Here is an 18,487-nt window from a genome sequence, read left to right on the forward strand (position 1 = left end):
GCCAAGGCCAACTTTCAATCAAAAATCTTTAATGACGGCGTTGTGCTCGTCATTAAATTGTGCCTTTTTTGGTTAAATCCCGATTTCAAAATAGGCACATAGCGATAGGCCTGACTTTTGGAAGAGCTACTATTCGAACTGAAGTGGGTACGATACTAAAGGTTACAAGAATGATCAAATATCCGTAGCTGTAGTGTATCAGCAGTGGTAGAGCGCGTGGGTTCGGAGCCCGAGGATCCGGGTTCAAATCCCGCCAATCACTAATGGATTTTATCTATGTGATAGTTCTGCAACAATCTAGGACTAGCCTATAGTTTTCTGTGCCTATAGTAATGTATGAAACAGTTCCGGACCATAACCTAGCGTGAAGGTGGGACTAAAAAAATTTGATTAGCTGTCACAATTTCAGTCTGTGGATAATTAATTCAATTATTTCCCTTTGACAGCTTTTTCTAACCAAGCTTCAAAGTGTAATAGAAGTGTGTGTGTGTTTTCAAAGTGGGTAGAGCAGGATTTCAATGAGTGCTTAGTTTCTTGGATTTAGCTTTGTGACGGGTAGAATTACTACCCACATAGCACAGAATATTTATTTGATATCAAATAAACGTTCAATATATCAAACTATGTCAAATCAAAAATTTGATATTTATTTGATATTCATTTAATGTTCAAAATGTCAAAGTCAAACAATGTCAAACTTTGAATATTTATTGTATCTTCAAAATATCAAAGTCAAATAACATCAAATTTAGAATATTATCTAAATATTCTTAATGTTAAAAATTTGATTTTCTCTTTGAAAATTTCCAAATATACTAGTTTTAAAAATTTTTAGATTTAACTTTTTAAATTTTTTAGAGTAAAGAATTAGTCCCCAGCCTCAATTTGTAACATGGAGGTCGGAGGTCAATTATCTCAAAATAATTAATAATAGGAAGGAAAACTGAACACTGTAATTTTTAATTAATTGATGATGGATTTTGACTTTTCGCGGGGGGGGGGAGTTGTTGGAACATCTGATATTTTTCTGAATCTAGGCTTACTACACATTTCAAGAAGAGTGAATAGGAAACACAGCTTTTTTAAAAGATTTGTTTATTAATAAAAAAGTCAAACTCTTAACGATTGGCCTTATCATTTTATTTTTACTAGTAAATTAAACCAAACGTAAATTTAAATTTTTTTTAAGTGTAATATAACTCTAAAAGTATGTTAAGTATCTAGTTTGAGCTTGACTTGGCCCATTCGTATGAAAGGAAGAGAGGAAGACTGAAGGCAAAACACCAACTTAATTCTAACCTAACTCAGCAAACAGAACAAAACATTACAATACAAAACAAATTACAAAATCCGTCGCGCGACCACTGACCAGTGGTGGCCAGTTTACTCACGGTGTGGATTTATTTATTTATTAACCAACAAATTGCCCATTTTGAGGGAAAGTACACGAGTTATGTAAAATGTACCTATGACAACTAACTTGTTGAGTAGGCTACACAAGTAGTGAAAATAAACTATGGAAGCAACAAGAGTATCAAGATTCAAGAACAAGACATAACCTCAAATCAGTTAACTTAGTGTGCTGATATTTTGTTTAGTGTGTGTCACTGTTAGTTTAGAGTTGTTATTTTTGTGACTGGGTATTGGCATAACCTACACCGAACATCTTTTCACGTTTTGATCCTTGGAGTATGTAAGTATAAGTCACTATACCTAGTAACATAGACGTATTTTAGGCCTTGGCCTTACCTAGACCTAAGTTAAGCTACTGTACAAATTAAATTGGCCAACTTATCATTCCTAATGCCTTAACTTAAGTTTAAATAGATAAATCTGAAACCTCAAAATAGGCAATCTGTTTTAGAGGAAGTATTTTTCTGCATACTAATTAGGCCTAGGCGTAAGCTACTAAGTTAGGCGGCTTGCTTAGTTCTTACTGAACCAGTAGTTTATTTAGCTTCAAAGGGCAACTTCCGGATGAAAATAGTGTTCAATATATAGGCTAGTAAGTAGGACTAACTTACTGGTTTACAAGGCAAATGGAATACCATAGGCCTACTGTGTTGTAATACGTTGTTAGGCTAATTTTGAAATATTACTAAGTTATGTGGGTTATATTTTACGTCAGTCACTAACTTAAGTTTATGTAAATTCACCATCAAGAATAAGTTAACTTAATTTAGGCTAGCCTAGGCCTAACATATTCTACCTCAACCAGGTTACAATTTACCGGTATTATAAAAGAAATAGCCTAGCCTATTTGAAATCCATTTTCCTTTATAACTGAATTGGGGTACACTTCCGTATCTGTTGTCAAAAACAACTGAATGAACATAGGCTTAACGATCGATATTTTCATTTGGTTGTTTTTGACAACAGATACGAAAGTCTACCCCTGTATTGTCTCTTAGTCTTTTGTATTTTAGTTGTTGTCTGCTTCCTTTACCAACCAATGATTAGGCCTAACTAATCTTGATACATATTTAGGCCAGAAAAAGGTATGCATGAATTTAACTAAAAGTAGTTTTCTCTCCATTGTTTCAGTTGATAACTCTGCAGCTTTGGTGGAAGTTATTATTTGGTAGCAGTGAATAATTTGCCTACGGTACCAATTCTCCCGAGTGACAAAGTGGCTGTCTAGCAGCCTGTAGGCTGGGAAGGAGGAATAAATTTTTCTTTTGCAATCTGCATCTGAAGCCAGCTATCTTGCGTAAGTTTCTTTTTTTTATTTACAATCAGACATTAATAATAGGTAGACATACATATATTTCAATTAGGTTTTCTCAAAGTTAAAATAAGTTAAAATAAAGTTTCAATCTTTGGTGTTTTTATTTCAATTTTTCTGTTTGATTCGCCATGACTGTGTATGTCTTTTTTGCCATAACGGGTACAGTTCCGCAGAGAACCTGCGATATATTATTGGATGAATAACATTATATATCAATAATTATCCGATTCAATACATCGTTCCCTATGTTTTTTCACTATGTAAACATCAAATTGAGTTATGATTTGCAGATTTGGTGAATTGGTTTTGCAATATTAATATCAAATCAGATATATATACCGTCCGATAATATATCGCAGGTTCTCTTAGGAACTGTAGATAAGTTAGGCTCTACCACCAAAACACAACCTAATTCATGATAGGTACCTATTGGGTAATAACGTAGCCTAAGGTTCATCACACAGTTAAGAGAGTTTCTCTTTTTTGTGACCCACTTATATAGGAAGTCTTTGATTTACACTATATAAATATTCCGGCAGTGCTAACTTGTGTAAAAGAAAACTGTATTAGTTGAATTTTTTTAAACGCACACATAGGCCTCACACCAAACACCATCCTACCACAAACACACCAAACTACATCCGACCGTTGCACTCATTTCAGTCAGTGCTCACCCCAATATTTGTCCGTTCAAGTGACTGAGGATTACTTTTACCACTACAGTAGAGTCCCGCAAACTCGGCACTCGATAACCCGGCAGTCTGGATAACTCAGCCATCACCTGGCTAAAAAAATTAGTCATTTTTTGAGTCCGAGTTAAACATGGACACAAGTCAGCTCTGGTATAATCATTTGTAACTCGTACTAAGGATTTGTTGTACTATATCCGATGACTTAATACTGACTTGTATTATAAATCTAATTAAAAAAGGCAGTTAAAAAGCTTAAAATTTGTATCGTTCTTATTTTTAACTCTAGTTCCTGATAACCCGGCATTTCACAAACTCGGCACAATTCCAGTCCACATTACGCCGAGTTTGCGGGACTCTACTGTACCTAGGTCAAAATTTTCTCAAAAGAAGCAAATGCCATCAAAATATAAAATAGATTTCACTAACAATTTAATATGTGTACCTAGTTGTAGGCTATCCTGGGTGTTGATCAGGAAAATTAAAATATATACAAATTCTAGTGCTAATACTAATCTCTTTTATACAGAGGCAGAACCGGTACGCAAGAACACTAGGATCGTGGTGTAATGGAAATATATGTTGTTGCTACTATAATCAAGAATTGGCTTCGCCCAGCAAAGTTTAGGATTGATGCAAGGTAAATTTATTGTGTTATTTATAATTTAGGTTAAAGAAAAGATTGCTTATCTAATTACCTAATATAGAACTTAAATTTTATTATAATTAACAGATTAGGCCGACATCTAACTACTGTGATGTTTTCTTTTCAAATTGTGAATTTTCAGTGACAGGCTATGCAAATGAGCAAAGCCATTTGGATATCTGCGGTGTTATCCATCTCTTTTTTCTTTATTGTCAAGAACTCAATGCCTTATCGACAAATTTAATTATAAAGTACAGGTATAGTAAAAAAATAGGTCTTAAAAATGCCTAACGAAGGGGTCTCCAACCTACAGCCTGTGGGCTACATCCGGCCCTCATGCAGTTTTATTCCAGCCAGCAGAAAGCCAGCATACGTTTTTGAAAATTATTATTTTTTATAGCAAACACCAATTATATTCTCCCACGATTGCGTAAACACGTGTGGTCAGGTGGTCTCAGCTATATCGTGATCTCGCCAAGACTCACGAGCATATTATACTGCAGTCTCGACGGTGACGTGATTGTCTTTTGCAATCCCAGCAACACCCTTCATTGTTGACCGTGATTTCCTTGAGGTGTAAAAAGAGAACTTTGTCAATGAATGCAGGCTCAGCCATGGGATATTTATTTACCTCGCGGCTCATACCATAATTAAGAGCAATTAACTGTCTCTTCCCCATTCAACAAAATTTGTGTACAATACCCTGTCTCCAAGTTGGCAGGTTAACGTATTTAAATAGGAACATAGTAAATGTCTCTCACTTGCTAATTTTTTCTCAATAGGCCTAGGGGAATATTAGTAGTAGTCAAGTAGCGGCAGATTAATTTAAATATATATATTTTTAATTGATCCTAATTGGCAGAACTACAAATTGAAATCTTAAACTAGCTGACATTTTAAGTGTCAAATTTTATAGCCTATTCTCACTAAAAAATCATTGAACTTTTTGTCAAAGATTTAGCTTAGAATGTGATTACTTCTTAATTGCACATCTTTCGTTAGAATTAGAGGCATTTATAATTTTATTTTATGAACAGAACTATATTTTAGATTATTAAAAAAGGAAACTATGTAGTTTATTTGTTTATGGATAGATTTTGATAAAATTTGGCAAACTTATTTACTTTATCCTATACTATTGACGTATGCTCAAAAAAACTTTTTACCTTCTCCATGGCTGCAAACCTAACCTTGTTAAATCTAATCTTCATTCAATTTTTATCTTGTATATTTTTTTATATTATCAGCAAGTTAGGTTAGCTTATGACAGTTTAATTTTATAATAGAATGCTCTCATTTTGTCCGTAGTAAACCTTAATTCAATTTTTTCACAATCAGCAAGTTTGGTTAATTTGGTTAGGTTACGACATTTTAATTTTATAATAGAATGCTCTCATTTCGTCCGTATCACAAAAAGCCTTTACCTTGTGACAAACGACAACTACAATCGCATCGATAGTAGATGATGTTGTGATTCGATAGAGTAGCGAACAATTAACGTTAGTCGCTAAATCGGTGGCGTTTTTAGACAAAAAAGTGCTCACCGAGGAAAAAGGGTTGGAGACCCCTTGTCTAACATATTATATTTTATCTATAGCGGTCTTAGGAAATAACTCTGTTGAACCTCTTTTACAGGAACAATAGAAAACTCAAGAAGGCCATTTGGGAGATGAAGAAGACCAGAATTATTTTTTTGTAAATTGTACATATCTTTTTTATATTTGTGTTTAAATAATTTTTAATTAAACTTATTTTATCATACAAAGTTTTTTCTTTAAAATGTTTTCCTTGAATGCAATTTTGTTTTAAGCAAATATGTTTTGTGAGACTTTTGTTAATGTTTTGTCAAATAAGAAATATATATATATATATTTACATTTTTGGGTCACCCAAGAACTTAAACAAACTACCTATAACTTCAGAATAATAAGTCAAATCAAGGTAAGAACAGTAAAGAACTCTGAACTGATATTATTTTAATCGCCATGAATTTTGAAATGTGAAAAAATGCAACCTAATTCTTCTAAACATATTTTACCAATAAATGTATGAGACATTTATTTGATATTCAATTTAATATTTATTTAATGTCAAATTAAGTGAGGTTGAACCTAAATTGACCATTTATTTGATATCAAATGAATGTTCGCGAATATTAATTTAATATTCGAATGTCAAAAATGTTATATCAATATTTATCACCATCATATTTAAAATGTGAATGTAAATTCAATCATATTCTCTTTATTATATTTTACCAATAAATTTATGAATGTCAAATTTGATATTTATTTTATATTCAATTTGAATATTTATTTGATGTAAAATTGAGTGACGTTTGAACCTAAATTGAACGTTTATTTGATATCAAACAAATGTTCGTGAATATCAATTTGATATTCAAATGTCAAAAATTTGATAGCTATTTGATATCAAATAAATATTCGGTGCTATGTGGGTATTCACTAAAAATTTGCATCACATTTGTGCTACAAGGTTGAACACTGAGGATTTTTTGTGTTTTTACGCCAGTGGCATTTTTACGTTTTGAAAGAGAGCGTAAACCCTACTATCTAACGTCGACCATTTTGTTAGATAGCATCATTAATTCATAGCCCAATGGCAAATAGCATCTGTGTCTGGAAACGATCTCGCTTGGATTCGAACCAGCGACCTTCAGATTTGAAGGCGATCACTATATCCACTCAGGGCTATCTCGGCAGCCCAGACAATCTAAGGCCCCGTTTATGCACCAAGAGCGGGAGCGGGGCAATAGCGGGCCCGCTCCCGCTGTGAAAATTTTGTCAAAATTGTGCAAGCGATAGCGGTAGCGGTTGGTCAAAGGAGAATGGGAGGGGGACACAGTCTTGCCAACTCAAACTCTGCCAAATAATTAACACAACTATTTGTCCTAAATGCACGTGCGCGTGGGTCAGGTTGGCAACCCTGGCTGCAGCCGCTCCCGCTCCCGCCGTGCATAAACAGTCCCATTTGACTCAATGTAGTTGAAAACCGCTCTTTCCCAAGCAACCACTGCGATTTCTAACTACACAGCGGTCGAATTAGAAACCGCAGCGGGAGGTCAACCGCTACCGCTATCGCTCTTCGTGCATAAATAGCCCCAACTCAATGGTGTTGAAAATCGCTACCGCTCCCGCTCTTGGTGCATAAACGGGGCCTAAGGGACAACGAACATGACAAAGCTCTTGATCCACAAGGCAATCCGAATAATAAACTAACAGAAGGAAGAAACCAACAGAAATTACCTTCGCCACCCCATCCCCAACCACAATATAACATACTGTACAACGACGTTTACGACCCACTTCAGTTGAATAGTAGCAGTTGGATAGTAGTAGTAGTTGGATAGTAGCATAGATTAAGGCGGGTTACACACCGGTATCGCGGATATGATGTCGCCGATATTTCTGATGTCGCGGACATGATGTCTGCGACATGTAATAAAATGCAACCATGGGAAGAGGCACGTGCTGGCGACATGAAAGTGAAGGAATCACAACATTCATCAGTTTGAATAATGTCATCGTCAGAAGAAGATGATATGTGGTTGCTCTTGTTCTTTCTACAAAAACATTAAAGATAACTTCATGGTAATTTTTCCAAAACACATTGTAATTAATTGTATTACAGTACTTACGTAATTTCCTTATGGTGTCAATTGAAGTATTATAATATCACAATACTACATTCCACACCATAAGGCAATAAAGTAAGTAAAAAAGCGCCAAAACTACTAGAAACGTGTTCTGCGCATGCGCGGGCCCAAGAGACCGAGACATGTCTGTCCAAACACCGACCGGTTGGTTCGCTCGAGACACGCGTCTGCGACACGAGTCGCGGGCAACGTGTCTGCGACACTGGTGTGTAAAGCTCCATAAGATAACATAGGTTGGTTTTCGAGGGGCATGTCGCGGACACGAAAAATATCGGCGACATCATATCCGCGATACCGGTGTGTAACCCGCCTAAGCATAATCCCTAGTAGTAGTAGTTTGCTCCGAAGATGGATAGCTGCTACATCCGAAACGTCGGTCTCTAGTCTATCTTACAACTACGCGGTCATCACTGGAATACCTTGATTTGACAACGAACAGAAAAAAATCACTCATCATAAGCCCTTCTTCATCCAATACAATATAATTACAGTTATCCCAATCTCTGCGATGCCATAATCATGACAATCCGATCAAAACCCAACCGAAGACAATAACAACTACTATACAAGAAAAAAACATCAATATACACATAACAACAATAACATACTCTAGATCAAGGGTCAACAATCTACTACCCTAACATCTAAAATCAAGCGAAATAGTTATTTGTGTAACTAGTGAGCAAAAGCATTTTGCGCTCGTAGTGTTATATTATACTTTTCACACACTATATTTTTCCTACAATCACTATAAAGCATATAAATAATTAGTCTTTCAAACACTATACAACACGTTTTTTAGGCTAGCCTAGTTTAAACTCACGAATACTAGAAAAATACCGGTATGGATCATAAACATAAACAGATGACGTTGTTCGCCCGAATCCAATACTAATAGAATTGAACATATCTAGTAGGGTCTATTCGTGGTCGTGGTTAAACCCAAGCGTTGAACGGAATGGGAAACACTGCACCAGCTGATTGTAGTCGTAGTATCTGTTAGGTGTTAATTATTTCCAAGAATACACTTGTAAACAGTAATAATCAGTATAAACAGAATAAACAAGTAATTTTGTAACTTTCTTACTTACGCACCAAGAAGAAAATAGTTTGTATGCTCGTTCACACTTCTTTCTTGATTTTTCAGGAAACAGGTGAAAAATGCTTTACAGTTTCTGCTACCGATTTCTTCTGGTGTACACATATATTCACAATCACTGCGTTCATTATTCTCAAATGAAGGCCCATTTATAATTATCCTTTCAAATACTACACTTCAGGTTATTTTCAAACCAAGCGATTGACGAAAATAGAATATAAACACGAAATGACAGGATTTAAATCGTAGTATAAATAGCCAATCAGCTGATCATATTAATAGTATCTTTAAGTGTTGCCAACCTATTTCTAAGTGTACTCGGATACATGTATAATAAAACCACACTGTTTTGCGTTGTTTGGTAGAATACTGGTGTGCGCCAAAGTATAAACCGTGCGACAAAATACAAACGGTGCGACAAAGTAAGTAAATGCAGCAATTAGCAGCTTTCTGTACGATAATCAGTGCAAGGAAGCCAACTTTGTCGGGTGACTGCAGGGAAAAAACTTTTCCTACAGTCACCCGACAAAGTTGGCTTCCTTGTACTGTTTATAGTACAGAAAGCTGCTAATTGCTGCATATTTATACTTTGCCGTACGGTTTACACTTTGTCGTACGGTTTATACTTTGCCGCACATCAGGATTCCAACGAAACAACACAAAACAGCGTGGTTCTATTATGAACGTAATCCGTGTACGCTTGGAAATAAGTTGGCAACACTTAAAGATAATAATACTATGAGCAGCTGATTGACTATTATAACTACGATTTAACCTGTCATTTCGTGTTTATAGTTTCGGTATTTCTGTACTTTCTGGACTTTTCCTTTAAACGTTTTTAAAACACTCCTACGATCTTAATAAACAAGAAAATACCTTTAAAGCATTTTTTTAGGCGCGGAAACCACTACAAATTACAAAAACATACGGAACTATATTCTCAAAACGCGGAGCACATTTCTTGCCGAGGAAAAATAGCGGAGTGATACGGACCGGGTACTACCTTCTCTAGGGCACCTATTTGTGTTGCCAGCTGAACCTAAAAACGTGTTGTATAGTATTTGAAAGACTAATTATTTATATGCTTTATAGTGACTGTAGGAAAAATATAATGTGTAACACGAGCGCAAAAAGGCCTTTGCTGCACTCGAGATCATTCCTCTCGAGTGCAGTAAACATTGCTCTCGTGTGCAGCAAAGTGCCACTTTCACCACTAGTTACACAAATAACTATTGTAGACACAGATTAAAATTGTACCTATTAGATTGTGTAAAATTGGCTATTACATACACAACAAAAGAGTAAACTGGAGAACGCGCATTCCATAAAATACAACCAGAAGACCTAGAAGAAAGGAAGAAAATTAACGATTCGCCGATCGAATGGTCGTGACAAAGACATCAAAAGTAAGCGGTAAGTAGATATGTTTAATTTTTATTTTATTTAATATAAATAACCACAACCACATTACACTGAAGAGTTTTCTGCTTGATCTTTCATGGCAGTTGGTAGAATAAGCTGGACAATACTGTATATGCATTTGCCTCTGTTTGTTCAAAATAAGTTTCAATGTACAACCTGTTTTGATTACGTTGTTGCTATTTAGAAATTAATTCATTCATGTTTCTGAACATTTCACCTGATTACACAGAACACAGGTGTGCTATAATTACCTGTACTGGGTACCAAGGTCATTTACTGTTTACATTTTAACTATCTTAATTAATTGAGGTTTTTGTTTATTAATAATACGCTAATTTGTATTACCCCCTGCTTTGCAACTTTGTTTGAAATTCAATTTCAAAAAAATATCTTAACATAACATAACACTGCTGCAATCAATTATTACAATTTATTATGGAGTAATACTAATTTTCTATAATCATTGGCTTCAAAATAGAATAAGAAGTAACGCAACACTTAGCTTTTGAAAATATTCTATTTTATTTGGTTCTATCAGCTGTGTGCTGCTGTGTACAACAAGAATTTAATTATTCTCGTTGCCATGGAGATCAATCCATATTTTATACTTCGAAACGATCTCAAAATCTTGAAAGCCCGGAAGCATAGTCCATATTTAGGCCTTTTTAAAAATTATTACCAAAACGGAAATAGGGACACAGGAGGTATAATCCGTTAGAAATTTCTTTGTGGAAAATGTTAGATAATTTGGTTCATTGCTTAATTTTTGAGTCATGGGTGGTGAAAGAGTCTTCATCACCCTGCGTTTTGGGGATATGGCCTTGGGGGAAGGTGTTGTAGACGGGAGGGTAGCGCGGGGTCATTATGCGCGCCATTATGAAAACATCGGAAACACACAACTACTGAATAGACACGTCGGTGATTCATCTGCCACCTAAGCGAAGTTTTGTAAAAGGCTAGTAGCGAAATAGCCTCCGACAAAACATGTTAATTTGGTCACCCGTTTAGGAGGCCGTTTTTCAACAGATGTTCTTGAAATTTGGCATCAATGTAGTTGAATAGTTATATTAGAGCTCTTATACCTCGAAAGGTTAAAAAAAAAAAATAATTAGTTTTTTAAGTGTTTAAAAGTGACTCAATTTACGTTACTTTAAGATTTTTATGATTTTTATGATGTATGATGTATTGTTATGATCTATACTGTTCGTTAATCTGACAGGCTGTTAGTTTAACGAACTACATTTATCAACTTCCGGGGAAAATACTTGAGTCTTCATCAGTGGTAGCCATATTGGATTTTAGTACCATAAGAGCAATGTTAATTTTGACAGAACATTACTCATTATTTGAAGCAGCATGCCGGTATTATTTATAAATATTTAGTTTTGAACATTTATAATTTGGTTAATAACATAGAGTAGGTACTAGCGTACTAGGGAATAAGGGAATTATATTTTAAATATTTGTTTCCGTCTTTTCTTAATCGATTATTTAATTAAAGGCTCATTAACTTGTTAAGTGGAGGGGAACTGGCAAAAATAAAATCTTGACTCCCTGAGTCCCTAGAGGACCACTAAACCTTAATTTTACCACTTTTAATCATTATTTTATCACTACAGCTGTTTTTTTTTAATTCTGTTACAAAGTTAACATTGCTCTTATGGGACTAAAATGTAATATGGCTACTACTGATACTGATGAAGACGATTTACAGCCATTGGTGAAATACAGTAGTAGTATATGCATTGTGTAGTCTAGCAAGAGAAAGGGAAAGCGCAATCTCAAACGTGCAGGACACATGGTGACATGGCTCATGAAGATACTTGTATGGACATGGTAGTAAAAGTTGTGATAACGATAAGAGGTCATAGTTTAGGTTCTACCCTTTGTTTTCACTATCTTTGGGTTTCCAAACAAATTTGAACATGTAAACAATGGCTAAGAACGAAGCTGCTTTCAAAAACTAGCGCTGTTAAAATCCAGGCTATGCTACTAATGATGGGAGTTTCAAGTTTAAATAGAACCTAACTTAGCCTGTGGTGTGCCTAACCTATCCGAACCGTATCCATGTCTATTGGTCTATATAAAGCTTATAAACATTTTTCTATACGGGCTGAGTTAGTTTTTCGATAAAAAATCTATGCCAAGTCAACCTTTGTCCTTTGGCAGTACTTTCACCATATGGGGCAACCAACATAGGTCGGGCCTGTTTGTCTGAACTGGTTGTTGTGTCTGGGACCCACTGTCCGTCTTCCTTCCCAGTAAACCTGATTAACAAATGTCAGGTCAATCCAGTTTTTTCGCACAAACTGAATCTGGGCTATTTTCATTTGTCTGGGACTCGCTGTCCGTTTTCTTCTCATTATACCAATGACCATGGACCTCCAATCGCCATTGACACTTTAGTGTAAATACGACACTAGTGATGATGGCATTTTCATACGACTTGACAATTCTTCAGTCCGCAAAGGCAAAGGACAACTGTGGATTACTTTTGTGCAGCATACCTACGTAGCCTAAGTTCATTTCTAGTCGCCCAGATATCTGCCGAAAAACCTAATATCAACATTATAGCTTATCGACATTCTGGGGTTGTATGGATAATTATTGTTTACGTTCTGTCCATCTCCAAACAAGTACACCCCGACGTGACATGTTAGTTGACATGGCGTTTAGGCTTTGGATTGGCCTATCTCTTAGCCCGCAGACAGACAGCGCTGATAGGCATGAGCGGGAATCCAGTGAAACTCAACATTCATAACCTCAAACTACACAACCAGAAAATCGAATCGAGAAAAATCAATCTTACCACCATAAAATAAACTAATTTATGAATACAGCTAAAAATATGGTTCGCCTTACCTGAAAGATTCTGCTACAAACGATAGTCAGTGACGATCGAACCTAATATAACTAGGATATTAAAAAACAGAATTTACACACATTCACAAAACAAACATCAACAATCGAAAGGATCGGGAGCCGGGAGGGGAGGGGATTTCCGAGTAACGAGTAGAGCCGAAGGTAGCCGAATGAACCCGAATGAGGATTGTGGGTAACAAAACAACAAACAACACTGACAACTCGAACTTACCTTACCCCGTCGTGGCTTTGCTCACAATTCAAATTTAAATGCTAATATTTTATCTGATAGAAAATAGTAATAAAATAACGAATATGATCTGATAAAAAACTTTTTTTATTTAAAACAATCGTATTTTATTTTTTAATAGTCTAATTATAAAAGCTGAACTTACGTGACTAATGGCTGAAGTTAAAAAAACTAAGGGTGAACTTCTTCATTTACAAGAAGTGAACCGTCCTTTTCACCAGGAGCTAAAATTACTACAGTAAGCACTTTGTCGTTGATATCAATTACCACCCCACCATATATTATACGTGTACAATATACTTTGCCACCCATCTATTTCTATAAAACTAATACGGCAACACGAAATTTGGCCGTTGAAATCCTCCGCCATTCCTTAACCAATGTTGACCATCCACGTCTCATTGGAAACGTGGAAGCGTGTCACGTAGATCTGTAAACTAGCCTTAATTGTTTTAAAAAGCCCCTTGGGCTCTGTCCCAGTGGCTTTTTAAGTCCCCATGTTATCCTTATGAAGAACATACTATTTGTTTACATTATGATCAGCTGGATAATTCAATTGCTGTTAATGTTAGTTCAGTTGCAATTCAAGGAAACATGGGCTACAGAAATGTACTTACTTTGTTGAAACTAAATATTTACTGCATGCATTTGGGTATAGTTCATATTACATCGAAAAAAGCTAGAAAGCCTGGACAATTTGATATATTTAACAGAAAATAAAACCTAATTGACACAGGACTGTAATATGACTGTTTCTTGACTTGAGCAATCTTAGTACATTCATAGAACGCCAAGTTGAAGAAATAGAGATAACGTGTTTTTAAATAATGCATTGGCATATCATTAGTAGCCTATCTATACAGTATTATGAAAAACACCTACAAGATGAAGATTCCTACAAACGATGGACCAGGATGTTAGCCGAAATGCTACCTACCATTTTTAGTAGGAAACATGGACTTTCACTTTTAAAAATAAACTCAACAATTTAATTTCCAAAATATTTATTATATTTTATCCCTTTTAATAAAAAAAGATAAGTCCACAAAATGAAAAAATATATGTGTACTATAGAGGCTTTTATATTTACTACAGTAGTACAGTTTTGTATTTACAGTAGTTTAGGCGTGATACAGTTACTTTCAAGATTCCACTACTATGGTACCAGCTCAAGAAGGCTTGAAGGTAACTGACGATTTATATCAGGAAATATTTATCACAACAATTAAAGATAAAATATGAACGCTTGTGTGTCATTTCTGTATTTTGGTTCGTGGTTTGCAGTTTGCGGTGATTACGGTATTGTTTCTGTAATATTCTTTGAATTAGTGATGTTTGCATTAAATTTATACTTAAAAAACGCATCACCATGCTTTACACTCCAAATCAACCCGAAACCCGTTCGATTATTAATAATAAATTGAGATGGTGGTAGTATCTTCTAGAAGGTGCAATAGGGCGAAGGTTGAGAGTAGAATGGTTTGAGATGCCTTCAGAAGCTATGTTACCAAGTTATATATATAACCTATATATACTTTAGGTACAATAATAATTACTGCACTCGGGTTATTTGAAATTGAGTAGTGAGAAGTTGCCGAATTTCAAAATTTTTACACCGGTAACAAATTATGCATTTTACTTGAACAGTGATATCAAAACTTAATCATATAAACTCACTTAGCAATTTAAACATTTACTGTATCCAATTTTAATTTGAACAGAATTGTATACCCATAAAATTAATAATAACTGAATAACTGATAAACTACTAATAATACTTATTTGATTTTAAATATTAATTTAATTACAAGAACTATAATTTCCAATATAATATAGCGTAGATAAAACATACACGTTGCCTAGTCTATGATAATGGTGAAATAACAGCGCCTATAAACGCTTAACGACTGAGATTTTTTAAACTACTGTATCTACAAAGGGAACCGAGGTTGGAAAATTAGCAAGGTTAATATTATTACTCTTGTATTACGTTTAAAAAATATAAGTTAACCCGTTTAACTTATATTTTTTGCCTTTTGCACCATACCATTAGTTAACCATCTCAAAATACATTAATTTTGCATACTGTTTTATAAGTTAGCTCTCGAAATTGCTTCTATTTTTGCTTTCTTTAGCAAACAAACAGCTGTTGGCGACTTATTATCTATTTATATGCTATTGTCGTTTGGAAAAGAAAGTAGGGTGTAATCACTCTACCAATGTAACAAGAAATTAAATTACCGAATTATGTTTTCATTTATTATGTAAAAACTATTGATAACGACATTTATTATTGTCAATTATACAATGTACAGGTAAAAGGGCCATACGAACAAATTAATTCAAATAATGATTAGTAACATTGTGATAGTGTATTTTTATCGGAACTATTTTCTAAGTCGAATTTTGCGGATATGTCGTTGGCAAAGGGAGGATACTGCTGGTGTCCTCGACTTCGTCTGATTATTTACTATGAGGATAGAAATAACTATGTAAATCCCACAACATGTGTACTAGTTTGTTATGCAGTATCACAATATGTATTTTTATTTTACTACCCCCCACCCATCTCCATGCTACATATCCTAAAAGCTACAAGTCTACTCGTCTGACCACACTTAACACTGGTGGTAGTCTAAATAGTATTTTAGAGCAAAAATACATAAATAATACAATTTACTATACACCTCTACAGAGAGCTGGAGTATAGTAAATGATAATACATAAATTGTAAGTATTTACTCTGAGGTAGTACATATCAAGCTCAGCTCAGGGTTGTCGCTGTCACACTGTCACATTGGCGATCATCTTTTGCATCCCATGGGAGGAAACAGCAGACGAAATAAACAATACAATCAGGAAATAGTTATTTGTGCAACTAGTGAGAAAAGTGAGCAATTGACTCACTCGAGAGAAATCCTTACTCACGAGCCGTAGGCGAGTGAGGAATGGTTTCTCGAGTGAGGCAATTGTACTTTGAACTCGAGTTGCACATTATACTTTTCCTACAGTTACCTACCATAAAACAAATAAATTTGTGAAGAAACATAACCTATTTTTACACAGAAGTGAACTTTTATTATAACATTTAATGTGAAGTGACAAATACAACAGTACAACAGCTGACCAGCTGATTTGCAGCCAGTGCTGCCAACGTATTTCGCGCGCATACGACGTTGCCTGCATGTTATGCGCTCACTATTTCGTGCCCTCACGTTGCAAATCTGGAGTGAGACAAAGTAATTAGAGTGAGACAATGTTAATATTGTCTCACTGATGAGCGAATTGGCCACTTTGCTTTCTCAAATCAATGAGGGAACATGTACATTGTTAGGTAACTGTAGGAAAAATGAGATTTTTGATGATTTCAACAAAAAGCGTATTTTATAACATATTTTATACAACTTAACACTTAATTGTTTACTGAACACAGATAAATTTACATTTGTTACTTATAAGTTAATCAGTTATCCCAAAATAATAATTTTCCCAAGTTAAATGACTGTATACACAAATACGAATAAAACCTCACTGAGGTAGGCTGTTCAAATGGTTCTAATGTAGACCAGCATTCTTGATCATTGGGTATTTTATAAATTACCCTGACTAAAAAGAAAGTTGATATTGCTCATCAATAATGCTACCCAGACCATGTTTGGTAGGTAAGGAACTATTACGGTTACAATTCGGGGAGAAGAAAGAAGGGGTGTCCAACAAAAACTCGCCCGGGCGCGGGTGAAGGGGCGCCATCAAACCACACGACGTAGTCCCCTTCACGAGTACATTCATAGCCACCTCTAATAAAATACTAGAGAATGCTGTGTACTAGAGAAGGCCATGGTGCATTTCAATAATCCACCATACCATTGCAGCATCATAGGCACAATATATAGCAACCACTGATCACATAGGACATGGGTATCGGTATATGAACCAATTAACGTGTCCCGAAATGGGTCAATTTCAGGACGATTCGTGAAATTATACTATCCACGATTACTAGAAATAGTAATCGTGATACTATCTTAGTTTTGTGTTCGACCAGTTTCACACATGGGCATCATGTGATGGATAAAATCGCAAAATTAATGAGTTTAGAGTGAACATATGGTATTGTACTGCTACAGCACATCAGGTAAATCAGATGTTTTTTATACAGGGTTAGTAAAAAGTGTGGAGACCCCCTGTTATTTTTTTAACGGCCCATACTAGAAAAACTAAACTCGGCACACCTTTATGGCATGTTATGAAGTACTTTTTGGGCATAACTGCCACTTGGTGTTTTTTACTGGATTGAGATAAAGACCTCTAGTTTGCGTTGTTGGTTTTCTTTTACCAGGACCTTCAAAATGAGGGGTCACTCGATGGGTTTTTGTATTTGAAATTTTTTAGTTTCCCCCAAAATCCCCCATTTTGGGGTGAACACCAAGTGGCAGTTATGCCCAAAAAGTACTTCATAACATGCCATAATGGTGTGCCGAGTTTAGTTTTTCTAGTATGGGCCGTTAAAAAAATAACAGGGGGTCTCCACACTTTTTACTAACCCTGTATAATTCTGAAAAATCAACAAGATGAATAACATGTAATTATAATCATGAACAAAAATTCATAAAAATATTGTTTTAGAAACTAGTTTTTAGCACATTTCATTACTAGATACTTTAGATAGAAGTATGCGATAAAATTATATTGAAAGTGAACACATTGTGGTTTTAGTCCATCGATCTCTAATATTAAATAGAGATAGATGTTTTAGCCCTATCGAGGTCGAGGAACAAAATAAAGTTAGACAATGAAATCAGCTGTTCCAAACCAACTCGACGTGGTTTTAGCCACTTAGCAGAACCTTGCATAGAGGAATATTTGCTCGACTAGTTCATATATATGTAAGTGTATTTTAGTGATTATTTTTTTGGAAGCGATCTATGAAAAGCAATGTGTATGGGAAATAGCACGGCACATGTATGTGTGAAACATTGTGAACACAAGTAAGTTGATTTATTTGGGTGTATCTATGCCCTTGGCATTTGACCTTTTTTGTAAGGGAAGGTCCAACCCCTGGTCTTGTTACTGTGTAACGCCGACCTTTTCTTTTTTACTGGATATAACACTTAT

At 35.2% G+C, this 18,487-nt stretch overlaps 1 protein-coding gene and 1 long non-coding RNA gene across 2 annotated transcripts in view; one reads left to right on the forward strand and one right to left on the reverse strand.

Moving 5' to 3' along the window:
- LOC129002205 (activating transcription factor 7-interacting protein 1) overlaps positions 1-13,239 on the reverse strand; it is a 49,628-nt gene extending 36,389 nt beyond the window's left edge. Inside the window, exon 1 of the mRNA XM_054429846.1 lies at positions 13,123-13,239. The gene's annotated coding sequence lies outside the window, so the exon portion shown is untranslated. The remainder of the gene's footprint in view (positions 1-13,122) is intronic.
- On the forward strand, positions 1,441-5,811 carry LOC129002206 (uncharacterized). The gene is made up of 4 exons (XR_008491554.1): positions 1,441-1,693; positions 2,545-2,710; positions 3,947-4,057; positions 5,699-5,811. It is a non-coding gene; the product is annotated as an uncharacterized LOC129002206 (long non-coding RNA).
- Positions 13,240-18,487: the final 5,248 nt, after the last annotated feature.

Source organism: Macrosteles quadrilineatus, unplaced genomic scaffold, assembly GCF_028750875.1.
Source record: "Macrosteles quadrilineatus isolate MER2022 unplaced genomic scaffold, UCM_ALF_1.0 Scaffold_9__3_contigs__length_116548681, whole genome shotgun sequence".
Lineage (NCBI taxonomy): Eukaryota > Metazoa > Arthropoda > Insecta > Hemiptera > Cicadellidae > Macrosteles > Macrosteles quadrilineatus.